Source organism: Pezoporus flaviventris, unplaced genomic scaffold (assembly GCF_033815535.1).
Source record: "Pezoporus flaviventris isolate CSIRO_AGI_PZ_B2104156 unplaced genomic scaffold, CSIRO_AGI_Pfla_v1 ptg000016l, whole genome shotgun sequence".
NCBI lineage: Eukaryota > Metazoa > Chordata > Aves > Psittaciformes > Psittacidae > Pezoporus > Pezoporus flaviventris.
In genome coordinates this window covers 5,878,136-5,897,387 of record NW_026892564.1, presented here as the reverse complement: position 1 = coordinate 5,897,387, position 19,252 = coordinate 5,878,136, and positions in this window count along the sequence as shown.

Here is a 19,252-nt window from a genome sequence, read left to right as displayed (position 1 = left end):
GCTTCATTTGCTGATCAGACTCTCAGTGTGTCTCTGCTTGTGACCCAGAAGGTTTGAGGACAGAGAGAAACAAGGAAAGCAGGAAATGCCAGCATGACAACAAACATCCTAAAGCAAAGCTGAGATGCTGAGGTACAAAACCTCTACCTTGTCAAAACTTTAGATTAAAAAATGCACAGAGAAGTTATGCCAGTTTTACTTTTCTACTAGGTTTTACTGTTTTGTCGCTTGCATAGAGATTTTAAATAGAGCACTTTATTTCATAGTTTTGCTGGAAGTGAACATATATAAAATAAGCCACTTAATAAAAATACTTTTATACCTATTTTAACTATTGAATAACTGCAACCTTAATAATGTATTGAGTTCCTTAAAAGCATCTTCTGACCTGAACTGTTTGTATTCCCTAGATTGATGGTGTGCCATTCAGTAATAGGTGAAAGTTAGGAGTAGCATTCTTGTAATTATAATGAAGTGGAGAAGCACATAGCAACACAGGAGTAAATATGAGTCAGTATACACCAGTTAATTAGAATGGAAACAATCATAAAGAATTTTCTTTTTTACTGATTAAAAATCATACCTCAGATTCATAGTTCAGGGCTTGAACTTTCAGGACAGAACCCTTCGGTGTTTTGGACTTCTCCATCAAATCTGTTGCATAGTGCTTCAATAAAAAATTACAGTTTCTTGTTAAATAGGCCTTTTGTATTAAAATTTTGTTAATATTCTCAGTGTATGTAAATGGCACTTTTTCACATGCCAGTTAAATGTGGAATTAGATAGTATTGCATCTTGCACCTTTTGAATCTGTCACTACTGTTTATTTTCTCTCTTTGTCTCTGTATGAGCTCAGCACTTAATTTTAGTTTAAGGTATTGTGATTCAGAATATTGTGGATGGTAAGCTGAGTTACATCAGTAACAATCGACTATGCTATTTAACTACTCTGCTACAGCTGTACCACTATGACCTAAGTCTCTGGAAGACTGCTTTGCGCCAATTCTTTATTTCTACAGATTTTAAATACAATTTGAGGCACAGTAATCATGCAGATGCTACAGACAAAAACCCTCAGTAAGTAAGGTATGTAGTCAGTAGCAAGTCCAAACTCTCAACTAGCTTTGGAACTCCAGTTCTGGACAGTTGAATAGCTTTTCAGCTTATTAAAATAAGTCCAAATAATTGCAATCACATTTCTCAGTGCATTAGTGGGATCTGCTGCATAGAAGAGAGAGAACAATCTTGGATGTTTATATCTAACTTAATTTATCCTTCAAAATGAGAAAATTTCAGGCAGGACAGCAGGTCAGTCTGACCCTACAATGCTTCTCACTGTAGAACAACCTGATGGCACAAGCAGACTTCCTTGGACAAGCAAGTGTAATAGTTGTATTCCCAAGTGTTCTTACCAAATCTACAAAAAATATTGTAGACTTCAGTGTTGTTCTTTGATGAGTGATGAGCTACTTGGATCAGATGAGAAGCCACTGTGATTCAAGAAATATCAGGCAATGATTATATAGCAAGTGATCTGCTGGCATATTGTCTAGTACTGTGAGAACCTGTAAGCCGCATTAGCTGCTTATACATTTTACAGTAATGATGAAGTCCTTGAAGTCTGGCTATGCTTCTTCAGTTTTTCACATTTTCATCTCTAAATATTTTCTAAGATATTAATAGATGTAAGAGATTTGCTACTTTTTGCTGTCTTTATCGAAAGATACGTCTTTTTCCATGTCAAAAATGTGGGTCATCTGTTACTCTGTGTATAACTTCATTGTTATATGTAAAGTAAAGGAGTCTGTTGAGAAGACGACTAAAACATTTCTACAACTGCACACAGAAATGACTAACATCTAGGCAAGATAAGATGAAAAATCAGTTGAAAAATCACATGAGTATACCAGTGGCACATGGCAAGGGGTATCTAAGATATCTCATATTCCTCCTTTCTCTGTTTTCTAATGGAAGTTGCATGAAGATTTCAGTGCATAGGATTTCTGTAACTTTGCAAAAGCATTGCAGGAAAAAGTGGTTGTAGCAGTTGTCCGTTGCTTATAATAAAAGTATGTTAATGATCTCTCAGCCATGGTCTTGTGTGGCCTTGCTGCATGAATACAGCAGGGTAAGACAGTGGCTGATGTGATTCCTCCCATCGTTGCTGTGTTTATCATGCTGAGAGAGGAATGTCCAAAAAGTTAAATCTTGCCTTCAGGCTTTATCTCCTAAATATACACATTATGTATATGTATATGTTTGTTTATATTTATATTTATATTTATGTTTAGGCAACTCTGGCAGCTGATTTAGCAAGTCAGTATACCTCAGTCTAGTAGAGAAGAACATGAGAAATTAAATTCTGGTAGTGGTGAGCTATTGTAGAAATCTGGCCAGAATAAATGTGCCCTTCTCTCACCTATTGAACAAAAAAACCTATTACAGATTTTTCCAAATGTGAAACAATGAATGATAAAATGGATAATTGGCAGAATACGCAAATCACAGATGCTCGGAGAACCACATATTTCATTACAGGTAAAACATACATTAAATTAGCATCCAAACCAAAGAGAACAATCATAAATAGTCATTTTTTAGCAGTTAATCTCTAATAAAGATTGTTATGCTACTTGTGAAAATGTGGAAAATGAAGATGTAATTCTGATAATGGAGCTATTTTCTGTATCTTTGACAATTTAGAAATCACCAAAATCAGGTTGATGACAGCAATGTAAAAAGCTAGCAGCCACCCAGCTACATCTTTTCTTGAATATAAAACAACAGATACAATAACTACAAAAATATATGTGTATACAAGTCAAATTTCAAGGCAACAAACTTTTAAAAAAAATATTTTGTAGTGGATTGAGAATGAGGCTAAGGATAAAGGAGCTAAGACACCACCCCCCCCCCCCAGCAAATGCACAGCAAGTAAAAAAATAAATTGGCTATGCAAATATTAGCCACAACTACAAAACACTGAAAGGGATCCTGGATAAAGCTAAACTGCGAACTCTTTAACATATTATACATTGTAATCTTAACTACAGTTTTCAAGAAGCTGTCATGCCTATTTTTTTCCATATTTTCCAAAAAGCTTCATGGTCTGGTAATTCTAAATCACTTATGAACATTTCCAACTGAAAAAATTATTTCAAATGTAGGTTGTTTGGATAAACTTTCATGATCTATTTATGGAATTCAGATGTGCTTTGTCTGCAACACTAATAGAAGGATTACATAAAACATTTGTACTCTTATGTTGCTTATTTTCACTGATTTTGTTTTATTTTTTTTTATAATTAACATGTTGAGGAGCACTAGCTGAATGGCACAGAATCACTGACAAGTCACAATGGCTTGTTACTGCTGCACATGCTGGCTGCTTTTAGTTCTCTAGGAGATGGTATCTGGTCAGGATTCTGAAGAAGGTTTTTCCTTATCCCTTGGGGCACGAATCATTCCATTGAACATACATACTGTTTTTGTTTTTCTGGAGATAATTAGGAAGGCACCTTGTTCTTCCCAGGCTGGGGCAAATCGAAGTGCGTTGCAAGACCTGGAGAGATTAAAAAATGCAGTTCCAGAAATGCTGAGATGAGGCTTTGGCTAGTTAGGTTTTGAAATGTGTATTTGAAGTTCAATTCTCATTAAATTGGAAGATTTAGGTATACTTAATGGAATGGTACCTTGACCATTTCTTCAGCAGAATAAATTAAACAAGTATTTTATTCAGGGATGGAAGAAATGGCATTGAAAATATTGTCCACATAGATTCAAAGTATCATGTAAAGTGTAAGTGTAGCCATAAACGTATGAATTTTGATTTTGAAAATAATACAAACAGTACTGCTTACTAAGGAATGATTCCATGTGTTATGTTCATCTATATGAGACATTATGAGAATTTAAGAAATTGCATTCTCCATTTGAATCCAAAAGACTGACATGCTTACCATAAAATTGTAAAATTGTATCAATAAAATCATACCCAGGGGAAGTATTTCAGATTTCTGAAACTTACTGATACTAGCAGAAAAAGATTGTAGAAGCTCTAAACTGTGCATGAGTAAAAAAGTTTCCTCTCAAGGTGTGTTGTATCCAAGATGACACATTTTCATGAAAGTTGTTGGAGTTGTATTTTTTAAATAAATCAATACTTTCATGATAGAATTCAATAGGTGAAGGCTATTATTTCGATTACTGAAGATCAGAGTACTATGTAAATAACTGAATGTAATATGCAGACAAGAGAAGGAGGCTTATTTTCAGAAATCACCAAAAGACTCTTTTACAGATTAAATTGATGATGAATTAATTTTTCTGACAGCAAAGAATAAATAGCATAGGATGCTCAGTTGCAAGTCATCCATGGGAGATTTTAAAATCATAGAACCATAGAATCATAGAACAGTTAGGGTTGGAAAGGACCTGAAGATCATCTAGTTCCAACCCCCCTGCCATGGGCAGGGACACCTCACACTAAATCATATCACCCAAGGCCTCATCCAACCTGGTCTTGAACACTGCCAGGGATGGAGAATTCACAGGCTCCCTGGGCAACCTATTCCAGTGGCTTACCACCCTAACAGGAAAGAATTTCCTCCTTATATCCAATCTAAACTTCCCCTGTTTAAGATTTAACCTGTTACCCCTTGTCCTATCACTACAGTCTCTAATGAAGATTCCATCCCCAGCATCCCTATAGGCCCCCTTCAGCTACTGGAAGGCTGCTATGAGGTCTCCATGCATCCTTCTCTTCTCCAGGCTGAACAGCCCCAACTTCCTCAGCCTGTCTTCATACAGGAGGTGCTCCAGTCCCCTGATCATCCTCGTGGCCCTCCTCTGGACTTGTTCCAACAGTTCCATGTCCTTTTTATGTTGAGGACACCAGAACTGCACACAATACACCAGGTTGAGTTCTCACAAGAGCAGAGTAGAGGGGCAGGATCACCTCGTTCGACCTTCTGGTCACGCTCCTTTTGATGCAGCCCAGGATATGGTTGGCTTTCTGGGCTGCAAGCACACACTGCCTGCTCATGTTCATTTTCTCATCAATCAACATCCCCAAGTCCATGTCAGCGACAAAGATGTTGAATAAGACCGGTCCCAACGCCGATCCCTGAGGGACACCACTTGTTACTGGTCTCCTGCCGGACATTGAGCCATTGACCACAACTCTTTGTGTGCGGCCATCCAGCCAGTTCTTTATCCACCGAGTGGTCCATCCATCAAATTGATGTCGCTCCAATTTAGGGACAAGGATGTCGTGTGGGACATTGTCGAAAGCTTTACACAAGTCCAGGTAGATTGAAGTCAAACAAGCAGTCTCACAGTTTGTCCTGAAATATATTTATCTCCAGGCATATTACAATCCTTGCAAAGAATCCTTAAGTTAGTAATTTTAGAAAATTGGTAAGAAAATTTTTACAAATGTATTAAAACATATCATGCATAATACTTTTGGTATTCTGGAATGGAAATAATGTAGCTTTTTCCTTCCTCCACCTTTTCCAGGTACACAGAAATGGAAGTTTTATTGTTGAGGTTTGCTCTGTTTTAATCATTCTCATTAGTGAAGTTCTCTTTGCTACCAAGAGTTACACTACCAATTTTGCTAAAGGCTCAAGCAAGCTTTCATAGTTGTTGCATATTTTAGTTATGGAGATTCTTCACTTCCTCATCGTATAAGCCCAAAAACTTCCCTAGTATGTTTCTTAACTTTTACTACTGGCTCCTTTAAAACCACTAGTCACAGAATTACTTAACCATTCTAATTATTCTGTTGAACTATCTTGTGATCACTCAGCTCATCCTTTATCTCACTTTTTTCCTTATATGACTTCAGTGTTCCCCAAAACAAGTTAATATTGACCTATTTTTGCTTCATTAATTATTTGTTAAAAAAAAATAAAAATCTATCATATGTCCTGCTCAGGAATACTTTCTGTAGATGGTAGTATTTCCTCTCCAAACTGTCTGTAGTTTCTATGTGTATGACACGGATTTCAGTATTTATCTTCCGAGTAGTATTATTTTCTTCATGCTAGTGCCTAGTTCTGAAGGCTTATAGTAGATCAATGCCGCTATTACAAAAAAAAAAAAAAAATAATTCCTTCCACCAGCACCCCAAAATTTCTTCTAACTAAAATGTATTTTATTCATGCTCAATTGTGATTTAATTAAAATTTTGAACAACATCTTTAATAATACATATCATCTTTAACATTGTCTCTTTTCCGTGTCCTATGCCAGCAGATTTTCCATTTTACTTTCTGAGGTCTTTGCATTAGTGTAAAGATACTTTAGTTATTTCCTCATGAGTTTATCCAGTTTCCTAGCTGAATTTCTCTGTCCTACATTCCTGCTTCTGCTCTTGTCACTCTCGTCAGTTTGTATCTTCTTTTTCCTAGAATACTATTCTTTATTTTCTGTATCCATTACCACTCCATTTATCAATTTTTCTTTTCTTTACTAAATACAAGTAGACTGATTATCTGAGTGTCTCAGATTAAAAAAAAATAAAAATACTGAGGACCCAGCTTTAATGCTAGATACCTGGCCTTAACTGCATGCTTAGAATCAACTCCATCTGTTCAGAAGAGTCCTTTTCCTGCAAATACCTCCCAGAAGTTGGACATCCCTTAAATCTTCTGATCAGCCTTGTTATCTATATCTGGATTTAAAAAAAAAAAGCACTCTGCCTGCAGGCTCTACTTCTGAAGGGTTTATAACCCCAAATACCAATTTAAATAATCAAGTGAGTCTTTGCTGTCTCACTCAAAAATCCTAAAACTCCACTTGTGGTCAGATTCCTGACAAGAGAATTGCTGGACTAGCAGCACTCTTGTGTTTGCTGACTTCCCACTTTTATGAATTTTGCCCATGTCTGCTATTTATTATGTTTTTCAGTGGAAATCAGGAAGCTGTTTAGCCGGACATGAAGAGCAGTCAATGGTTTTTCTCTATTTAAATCCTTTTCAGTCCAGACAGTATCTTAAATCTTTATTGAGTCTGAATCTGCTCAATGGGCAGGCCTCTATTTTTATTTTCTAACCACGAAGACCCAACTCTTTTGATGTAGTGAATATCAGACTCTTTCTCATCTGTTCTATTCCTGTCTAAGGGTCATCCTGCCTTGTAGACATTCTCATGTTTCCTATGTATCATTCTGTCATTGCTTTTCATCTGGTTCCTGATTGATTGTCTCTCTTCCCTAATTTTTACTACTGAGACAAGCTTTCCTCCTCCTGCCTATGCCGCCCTCTCTTATTTTGGCAGAAATGAGGTTACATTCCTACCACTGATTTGCAAAGCTACTTCACAGTTTCTAGCAAATTCCTAGTCCTTCTAACCTCCTGAATGGTGCTACTTAATAAAAAAAAATAATATTTTACACCTTCTGTATTACTATTGGTGTAATCACTTTTCTGTGTATCTTCTGAACAAGCATTTTAACTTGTCTTTCAGTTTCCCTGTGTTTCACATAATGTTAATTACACTGGCTGTTGTAAAACCACAACTAGTAAAATATAGAAATCAAAGTATGAAATATTTAATATTCTTGTAGGATGATTTCTTTATAAAGCGTTCTAATTTGCTTTTTCTTTACTGTTAGACAAATAATATTAATGAACATATATTACTTAGGTGAGACTTTTCTATGAAATTATATTGACATTTTCTCTGAAATTATAGTGACTCTTCCAAGGACTTTGAAGAGTCATTCTAATGATGCAGTTTAAAAGTTTCAAAATGAGAGACATTCAGTTATACAGGGCTCATGGTTCAAAAGCAAGCCTTAAATGCAATTTGTAGAGGTGCAAGTGCAATTTGTAGGTGCTGGCATGCAAGACCAGGGTTTGGGGTTTGTGGTGGTCTTGACTGGCTCGTTCTTTTTCCTAGAGCTGTTGATTTAGCCTGGATGCTACTGAGAGCAGTATAGGATGTTATGCTCTGGAGCTGAAATCACTAAATAATGAGTGGACTGTGAGTTTAATTCTCTGTAAATGTGCTTTCCTTGTGATATTGCCTGTCTTAAATGGTTCAGGGATCTAACAGCAGGGATTGATACTATGCTTAGTGAAGTCAGTGGCAAAATTTCCCTGGTAATTAACAATCAGAGTCTCCCTGTCCTTGACAATGTGTAAGTACGTGTGAACAAAAGCTTTCTTTTGCTGCAGGTATGAATTAGCAAGAAATAACTCCCCAGAGAAAGAAAAGTAAGCAGGAACATGCATGGCAGCAATGTGTGCCTCAGGCAGACAGTCAAGGCATTTGTGAGCGCTGCGCTTTAATTGTAGAATCATAGAATAGTTAGGGTTGGAAAGGACCTTAAGATCATCTAGTTCCACCCGCTCTGCCATGGGCAGGGACACCTCACACTAAACCATGACACCCAAGGCTTTGTCGAACATAGCCTTGAGCACTGCCAGGGATGGAGCTTTGTGCATCAGGCTTGCTTTAAGCTAAAATCTCTGAGGAAGTCAGCTGCAGTTAGAGGCTGAGGAAGTTTGGCAAGCTTGATATCTTTGTTGAGGGTAAGTGTATGACTAGACAGACAGCTTCTTTGCAAGCATGTTTTGTTCACAAAAATAGTATGTCCGAAGTAATGAATCTATTGTGAATACATACAAAGAGACAATTAATGCTGGATTCACATGAAAGCACCACTTAGAAAGCTGTTTTTCCTGGTCTCTTATCTTTAAAATGCAGTGTTCTTATGTGGACATGATAAATGGGGACCACAAGGCACTGCAAAACAAGCCTTTTCTACATAGTATTGCTGGTGCCATTGTTGAATCAATGAAAAGGATGGGGTTTGTTATAAAAAAAAAAAATAATCTTGATTTCCTAAGAGATCCCATTGAAAAAGCATGCAAATAATTTTTATGCAAATACTTTTACCTGTAAAAATAAAGAGGTTGTGCATAATCAAAATTTAGTCTTTAATTAGGGTGGCGCTTATTCAGATTGAGGGCAGAGTTAAAGCCATATTAACCAGTAGAACTGATAAATGCTACTAAATTAAACTGAGCATTTTTCCAGCTCTTTTGCAGAGGATTATGTATTTCCAAAAGCTCTTCATAAATTTGTCAAAAGCTGGAACAAAGTGAACAGATAACAGAGTTTCTTGCTAAACAAGTAAGACCATTAACATGCCAGAAGGTTGTAGGATGAGGTTTGCTACATACTTCATAATGGCAGCTTGAGAGCTGTGTTATTTTGGCAGCTAGATTCCTACATGCATGAGTATAGCACTCGCTGAAGGATCAGCACAAATGATGGGCATGGAAAAGCAGCAGCAAGGGCTTAATTCAGCATTTAGTGGAAGAGCTAAGGGTGGACTATACTGAAGAAGGTGATTTGGTTTAGTAAATCTGGTATCCGGTTAATCAAATATGCACGTACATGTGTTCACGCTATTATGTAAGCGTGATGTGCCATGTTTCAGTCTTTATTCATCAATAGAAATTATGTGCTCATTTGAGGATTTTCACAAATGAGAGAATTTTTCAGTCAGAATTTCTGTAATTATTTTCTTTATCTCAAGATATTTTGCTAAGCACTTTAATTAACAAGATTACAGACATTTAATACATAAAGACAACTGTTGAAAACAAAAGTTTAAAGACAAAGCCTTAAAAACCTTAGATAATTTGAATCTTACTATTTTAGCCTAATAACTTTCTGCACCAGTAGAATTTAACCTTGTATTTTAAAGAACAAATTATCTGTTGTATATATTCACCAGACGAGCTCCTTTAAATTTGGGTAGAGTTACAGTACAGTATATACTTGAGGGCTTGGCCTTTTCAGTTAAAAGCTAAAATGGGGTTAGAGGAGAGAAAGGTGATTTCAGCCATTTTAGCTTTGCTTATTTGTAAAGTTTATTAAAAAATAAAACAAACACAAAACCGCAACCACAAACAGATGTTCTTGTTTTCTCTATACAGTGGTTTAGCAGATTTTATGTTTAATTTCTTTAGAATTTTCTCTCTTGTATCTGAGTTGATGTAAACTTTTCTGTGCCATCTCTTTTGATGTGAGAAATACAAAGATTATAAATCACAGAATTCCTGCAGACTTTATTATGTTCTTTGGAAAAATTGTGTAAATGAATTTGGATGCACCACTGTGAAACCCATACTCAAACAGCTTATGTTCTAGGAGGGAAAAAGAGACCTCTTGCTACCTCACACCAGCCTATTATGTGCAGAATGCCTGATATGAGCAATTTTGCTAGTTTTTTCACAGATTAGCAGAAAAAGGGAGAAATAAAAAGAAACATAATAGATCTGAATTCACAGCGTGAGAGGCTGGTAAATCCTGAGAGTACATGCAAAAGAAAGGTTATCATTCTACGAATGCGTTTAAAATGTAACAACTTTGAAAATTATGAACTGTATGTGATGAAATTAAGTCTTTAAATAAATAAATATGGTTATGAAATGCTTCTATATAAAATGGAACACCTGTGGCTCAAATTCAAGTTTATTGAAAATAAATGATTCAGTAATCTAGTATGTAGTGTTTTAATTTAGCAAACAGACTGTTTGTTTTATGATGGGTAAAATAGAGAGTATGACTGTACATTTGGGATACTTAAGGGGATAGGGACTGTATTATTCATCATCATACCACTTGCTTCTTAATTGCAAGTCTTACAGCGATCAGATCAATCATCCTACAAAGAATGAACTAACATGAAAATAGCTTCAAAAGTTAACTCTTGTTGGCTGGTAGGTGTTCTTATCAGATAACATCTATAAAATTATATATATTTTTACTGGAGCTTGTATATATTCTCTATATCTAAAAAAGCATACGCAAATTGATGGTTTGGCTTCGCGAGCAAAGATTTGGGATTTTACCCACGCTTACTACAAGCATGATGACCAAGGGCATGCGGGATATGAAAATCTGATTGAAAAAAGGCAGCTTAGGCAATCAGGAAGTGTCCTACCAGGACTGTCATCTCCTGGGGCAATCTCGAGCAACCCATGCCCTAGTCCACCTGCATGCAAGATTGGATCTGCAGCTTCCCATGCACCTTGTCACCTGCCTACTCGACCCTCACCTGTCCATACAGACGAGAGTGAGCCCTTCCAGCCTGTGCACTGGATTTTTCAGGTGAGGAGCAGCATGCGCAGAACTGGCCCCATGCTTTACACCTGAGGTTTAACTGCCACGGCCTAGCGAGCTAGGATGGTGACAGCAAAGTCCTCAGGTCATAGGTTTTGTAAGAGTGTCCTTCTCTTAGATGGAAGACCATACAAGGCTAGTTGAGCTCCATCTGCCCATGTTTGAAGATACACATATGGATATCTATGTGTGTATATATATGCACACTCACAGATAAATCATATATCACAGGGAGAGAGAGGGAAAGATATGCATATCCATCTGTCAGGTCCACCAACACTCACTCTTGTCTGTGAAGAGTAGGACTGACAAGGTGCTGTTGCTACGCAAAATATTGATTTGCTGTATGCATCACGTGGTAACAGTCGATGGTCAGATCAATCATGGCATGTAGCATCATCAATGGAGAGAACTACTCCAGGGTGGCATCGAATTTGGAACTCTGTGTGTTCCTCTAGCATATTTCTACTCATAACTACCGGGGTCATGGAGAGACTGTGCCTTCTAAAAAGGCCATCAGAATAAAGTGGTGCCTTGCTCACCCTGCTTCGTAAAATGCTATGCGCTTTCAGTGTCTGTGCAAGTGTACTCTCATGCAACTTAAAACCAGGACAGAGTAGAGCGATGGTAACACAGCATGAGGAAAATCTACTTAATTGTATATTTGCTTCTTTTATTGGCCTGGCTTAACTGAGCAGCTAATGCCAGTTTCTAGGGTATATATTGAATGACATTATATCTGTTATATATAATCAGGAGAATGATATCCTGCCAGCTTCCTAATTGTGTGTCATAAATGTTGACCTCTGGCTACACAAAAGTCAAATTTAAAATGTTGTCATAACTTGCAAATATGCAGAAATTATTTACTTTCTTCATCTTGTTAGACTAAGTATAAACTGTACCACTTATTGTTTTATTGTTCACTTATTTCTTTTTCTGTGGAGCAGGAGAAAGTCTTCTTGAAAGCAACTGGGGAGGAGGATTGGTGCCAGATGAAATTTGAAGTAAAATTGTCTGAAACCAGCAGTGAGGCTGTACATTCCTCTGGCATATTTTGGTATATAGATTACAATCATTTCTCTTGGGATATAATCCTGTTCTCCTGACAATAGGTATTTGCTTTTGGCTATGATTTTCAAAAACACGTAAGTTACTTCAAAGCATGATTTTATCAGTTTGAAATAGAGCTGTGCCTCTGAATTATAGAAATACATTAAAATTGCTTTCCTCTCACTGGAGAATTACTCAGATTGTCTAATATATGAGCACAGATTACTTTTTATCTTTTAACCATTTCTACATTTGAGAAAACATATCCTTTTTTTGATACTACACATTCTTTGTTTTATTATCTGAGAAAGAAATTTTTTGGCTGATATATCACTTTAGGATAATAGCATGGAGAGTACTCCCATAGGGGAAAACATACTATTTGTGACATCTCAGGTGAAACAATGATGACCGTAAAATGAAAACATTATTCAATCACTTGTTCAAATTACTGGATTGACCAATAAGCTAAAAACAGGTGCATTTAGTATTTAAAATGGGTACAGGTATCTCACCACAGAAACCTCTGAACTTGCTTTCCTTATGAAGATTAATTTAAATAAAAACCTCAGTATTCAGAGTGTAGAGAGCAGGACACATTCTGTATGTCAAATATACTATATTTTCCTAATACATAATTCAGTCATTTTTTTCTTCTCTCTTATTTGTCAGTTTACCATCGAGTTATGAAGTGGAAAACCTACTGCCGCTGTTATCTATGCTGAAAACCTGGACCACGACAGACTGTCTCAGGCTTCAAACCTGTTGGGCAGAGTAAGGCAATCCACAACAGGATGGGCAGACCTTGCAAGCATGGACAGTGGGCAAAGGAGGTTATCTCCCTGATGACCCCACATTTACTCACCAATGAACCAGATATTACTCAAAGCCCAGTCTTATACCTTTTGAATAAAAATATTAGAGGAGTAGAAAAGCACTGACAAACTGGATACATCGTCCTTCAGATGCAAGATAACCAGAAGGTAGGTCCAGAATTTAATTTTCAGCTGCGATGTTCAAGATCCTGGACAAGGGCTCTGCCAGGGTACACCCATTCTGCAATGCAGATAACAAACACAATGTCCCCTTCCTTGTTCCAAGGAAAATAGTCAGCTTCCTCACCTAAGTCTGCCCACCACTGGCTCATAACAGTTCTTATATTCTTTGGCCATAGACTTAGATAAGTAAACAATTCCTGTGTTTCTGTAAAGTTGACATCTTTGGCACCCTGAAGTTATTGACAGCTGTTCAGGATCTTCCTTTACTTTGCCTCCTTTTCCAGAAATAATCTGGTCCTTCTTCCTTGGACATGGCTATAAACCAACTCAGAAGTGAAAGAATTAAAATGATACCTAAAAAAAAAAATACTAAAAGTTAGTCCTTCCATTTAAGAAACTTTTAAATTATGCAGTTCTTTGCGTTGCTATAAATCATAAGCCAATGTATGTGTGAATGTTATAATATGTTTAAGTATTGAGCCTAAAACTCAATCACTCGTACCTCACCCAGGTTTTCAGATCATGTGGGAGAAGAGCACTTATTTGCTTATGCAATGTGAAGCACAACAAACATTCTATGCTTTGCTCACAAGTCATCTAAAGATGACACAATGCCTTTTAAAATATAACCTAGCTTTAATATAGCTCTTGCATTGTAAAATATGAGAAATACATTTGAATGCTGGAACTTTTTTAATACCCAAAGTTCAGAAAATTTGGGATGTGCTAATATAGAACAAAACTGAAGTTTGAAACCTTTGAAGTTACTTCTGAAAAAGAATTTCTCTTCTGCAGACTTGAGAAAGGAACTGATTCTTGGCTTAGGTAATTTCAAACATACAGCTGTATTTCCTCATTACAAGGACATCTGCAGGCAAAAGATATGCTTGCAAAAATTAGTTTGCAAATTCTAACTACTCAGAAATTTTCACAAAACAATGTTTCTTTAAATAATTATCCTCAAGCAGAAAAGTGAAATGCATCTGTTCTAAGGTCCATTGTAAGAACTGGGAAGCTTACACTTCATTAGCAATTACAAGTTGTTTTGTATCAGGCCTAATTAAGCCTGAAAACAGAATAAAAAAGCATTAATTAGAAAGTCTCTGTTGGCCAAAAGATATTAAAATTTAAGTCAGAGTATGTATATTTTTTCCCTCCAAAACCCACTGATACTCAAACCCATGCAGAGGCAGAGAAAAGCCACCATGTCATGGCTGTGCATGCAGATAACGAGAAGTGGAGATAATTGAATCCTTTACCAGATGATCCCTGCTGTAATGGAGATGGCAAAATAAAAGATATTTTCAGATATTAATGAGCGTGGAGAGAAAGAGTGAGGAGAAAAGAAAAGAGGGAGGAGAGAAAAGAGGAAGAAGAAAAAACATCAGCAATGATAAAAGCAGTAATATGGACTCAATACTTTTTCACTGAAATGTGTCAGCTAAAACATGCATTTCATTAAAGCTATAATTTAGTGAAATACTTCACATCAACTCCAGCAATCTTAAGCTTTCATGAAAAATATCATAATGCATCTAAATATTTCATTTAGCTTTGGATTCGTTTTCTCCTTTAACACCTTGATAGGAATTTTTCATTATGTTCAAAGTTCAGTGTAGCATCACATGTTGCTCTGCATGTCTTAGCTTGGATGAAAGAGCTTTTTGTCTTTACATTTTTTTCCCTCCCAACTAATTAATTCAGTTCAGCTGCTTCTGCTTTCCATAACTGAAGGTTTGTTTAAGTTTGGCTAATGCTGTGCATTTTGGTAGCAAGAGTAAACTGGTTTCTGATACAGCTCCATCTGGCAGAAAGCCAGATGGATACCTATTCCTCCCGTTCATCCTAACTCATTCTTTTCTCTTTCATTCTCTTTTCTCTGCTTATTATACCGTTTGTTTTTCAAAGACCTATCCTGATGTTCAACCTCTTCTCTAACTTGATCTGTGAAATTTAGTGAAAGTTCAAATCAAAATGGTTACATACAGCATGTTCTGCTAATGACAGCTTAGTAAGTGTTTGTTGAGAAACAATGCCACAGATTATTTTAGAATTAAATTTGCAGGTTTAGGGGGGTTAAAGAGAGTGAGATCTGAGGTCTAGGGAAAAAATACCATGTCATTCTGAAGTTTTGACAGTGGTTTAACAATATAGGAGTGCTGCTTTTTAACTTTTTATAGAAACATATTAAGATACTAAAGATACTACCCAGCTATACAGTTACTACATACATTCAGGTATAGGGAACAACAAAATTTTCCATTAGCAACAGATTTTCATGATCAAGAAGTATATTCTTTAGACATATGCTTCAAACTATTTCAAACACTGAAGAGCAATCATAGCAAGTTATGAATATGCTGTCCGCCTTGTTATTATTGCTGCTACTTAGCAGAATTTCATAAATTGTAAAGGTCTTCACTGGAAGAAGAAGGATGTGTCATGTACAAATATAATTGAAGCTTATAACCTAAACACCCTTTGCATGTACGAAGCATGCATCTTTTGATTGGGTAAGTATCACACCTTCCTTATGACTTTACTGTGTTTTGCATATTACACCATGATTCATGGCAAGGCAGCCATCTGTGTGAACACCAGCAAGCCCACAGTTACCCATGGCATGATATCTGCAGGCAATCCTACCAAAAGCGAGTGGAGCAATTGTTGTGACTCAGCCACCTGCAGCAGTGAGGTTCCTGTTGTGGTCTCTTTCTTTGTTTACACACATGTTCATACACACATGCATCCCTTTTCTTACTCATAGAGATTTCCCTACCAAGATGATGATAGTAAATACAAAAACCAAACATCAATATGCAACCTTATGTGCACCACTTATAGCACATTTACAACATGCCAGTACTCACTCCAAGTAGTTTTGCTTAGCAGTGAAGGGAAGCAGTTGAAGAGAAACCTCAAAGGATAACTAAGAAATAACATAGGCATTTTCTTTAGTTTTCCTTGACATATTTTCTTTGCAAGTCTCCATTCAACTTTGAGTTTTGCTTTCAGTTCCTGAGCCTGGTAGAGTGGAATTTATTTTTTTTTTCTCATACTATAAACTTTCCCTTGCTGATAAAAAAGAAGGCACAGAGCTATAATCAGCAGATTATGAAAGGATTATGAGTTTCATACTGGTTTAAAAAAATCATTCATTATCTTATTTTGAGTTTCACATACGTGTGAACTGTCAAATTATATTTTATATTCATATTTGGTGTTAGAGGAGTCTAAAGTGACCAAACATAACTCATGCTCATTTGAGAGATCTTGAAACTAGCAAGATGTTGCAAAGTGGTTAAGGACTTGGCCCAGAAAGATTCACCAGATTTAATAGTTTAAATTAATATAAGATGCAGGTTTAGGGTATTAAACGTATACCTGACTAAGAGTAATAAAATTCCACATCAAATAAAACACCCTTTTGCACTGAAATGTATTGTCTTCAAATTCATTTATATACCTCTTTATATATCTCTGATACGAGCACTATAATTTCCAATCTTTCAGTGTAGGATTACAAAGTTTGTACTATTATTCATTATAAGCTTCCGTGCAAGAGATGTGATAGAAACAAATGAAGTAATCAGTCAAAGGTAGAAGCACTTACGGCTCTGAAAGATCAATGTGCAGGTAAATAAGTAATAAAGGACAAACATTCTTGTATATTAAGCAGAATAATTCTCATTTATGCTGTATATATATATATTCCTTTCAAGCATTTTAAAGAAAATTTAGATAATTATGATATATATTGTTAAGCATTTCTACATAGTTTTATATTTTTGAGTCACAACAATATTCAGAACTTCTTATTTCACTGTTGTCATAAAGCAAGTATGAGTTGCCAACAATCACAGACCAAGTCAGTCTAGGTATGAGAATCATAGCCAAAGATTTAATTGTCTAAAGCATAATCTATTCTGCATACCTCTGCTGAAAATCTAAATAAGGGAATATTTCACTGTACATGCTTAGAAACCCAAGCTGCCTCTATAGTTTCTATATTCTAGGTGTTACAGATGGCTTTGCCATGTAATTTCTAGAACGTTTCATGTCTCAGTAGCATCCTATTACTAAAACAAAGAAACATGAGCAGATATTGAGCATGCCAAAAAATACAAAACCAAACTAAATCATTACTTGAAAGGGTGCAGAAAGGCAGAAGTCAACACTGGTTTCAGAGAATAGCCTGACACATTCCAAAGAATCTATTTTTCATTTCCGTAGCTGAGACTTACACCATATGCCCTAATAACTACAGTAAGAAAGGCAGTGGGAAATATTAGTTTGAGATCAATCCATGTTTGGAGTTGTGCTCTGAGAGGTAAAAATTGATAAGAGAAAGGAATGAACACAACCCAAACTTATGTTTATAAACAGTATTACCACTTCAATATAATTTTGTTTTCATGTTGAAATACATAGGACTGAGATAGCAATTTTGTCAGAAACACTGCCACTAACTTCATGTCCTTGCAGTATGTTGCTCTTGAATTTAGCTTCATCCCTTACCAAGAAAATTTTAGTACAGCAGCTTGCTACAGCTTCCTGTTTAAGAGAAAGGTATTAACATGCTATCTTAAAATAACTTTTCAATTTAGACCAGAGCTTGTGGAACAACATAAATAGTTGGAAAAAAATGGCAAGTTCATAGGGGCTGAGGAATCCCTCAAAAAAAGCAGTTTTATCTGATCAGCCAGATAGATAAGAGATTTTAGAATCTTGCAGGTTAAAGAGGCTTATTTCAATATGTATATATGACTTTAAGGCTAATTTTCTAACTGTTAAGACTATTTTATAGTTGAATTCATCTGGATATTCAGCTATCACTATTTAATATTTTTTCCTCTGTAAAGTTCAATAATTGTGCTGGTGCTATCTGTTTAACAGTTACAGTATTCTTCCTCTTCATTCATTCCTCCCCATCTCATTCAGCTGACTTATGTGACTGTCAAAACTTGCTCTGACCTGAACATTAGAATAAGCCTAGAGTAAGCCACATTTTGAGTCACGGAATAGTACATTTTGATGAGTACACGATTATGTCAACTTGTAAATCCCAGGCAAACATCAGCGTGTGATAAATTGTCATTTTTAAATGCAGATTTCTTCATCATAGCCCATACCCCTTGACTTACCTCTTAACTAAATTTTGAGGCGCTATGCACTCTGCTATATCCTGTTTCATTTGGTGAGGGAACCATGGTTGATGGCTGGGAAGCCACCACCAATAGCTCCGAACACCTCCTTTCTCTCCTTCAGGATGCTACTTATCAGGTCCATCTGGATAGTGGATCACAGGGCTGCAAAAAACAGTTGTGTTTGGAGCAGAAGAAAGGCTGCACTTGAGGAGGAAATAAATTCATTTGACTATGGATCTTGACACTTCAGGTGCCTAAGTCCGGGCCAGAAAATTTGCCACGTGGGAGCAGCTTGATCCTTTATCAGAACGTGACACTAACTAAGCTCAGCTGTAGCTACAGGAAATATCCCTATTTGGAGATCTGGGAAGTCCTGGTGAGAATCAGACCTATAAAGATTGTCACCCAGGAGGTCTTTTCTCAGATTGGATTTAGCATAATTTTGAGATTTCTTTGCAGTGATGTTGCTAGTATTTCATCAAGTTTACTTTCTTTTTGTTCAGGCGTATTTACTAATATTTCCCATGAGTCACTTGCTATGTGGTTATTTCTGGAAGATGTAAAGTAAAGAAATTATAAGCCATTTTTAAGTTACAGGAATGTAAAAGAAACCATAGGTAACGTACATAAATTTTAATTTTTATTACATATTATCTTGCAGAAAATGCTGTGAGATTCTATTAAATAGAAATAACAGAATCTTAAAACTGATGGAATCTGTGGAATGAGTAGCAACACAGCCATATTTTTGAAAATTGACTGTTATGCAGCACACTAAATTTCTTTTTGGCTGATTTGTAAGTGCCAATGCTAGAAGAAATGCATGTACCTAAGAAAATAACCTCATTTCTCTAATGCTCAAAGCAGTTTATGGAAGTAATCTGTAAGTAACCTTACAGATACCTT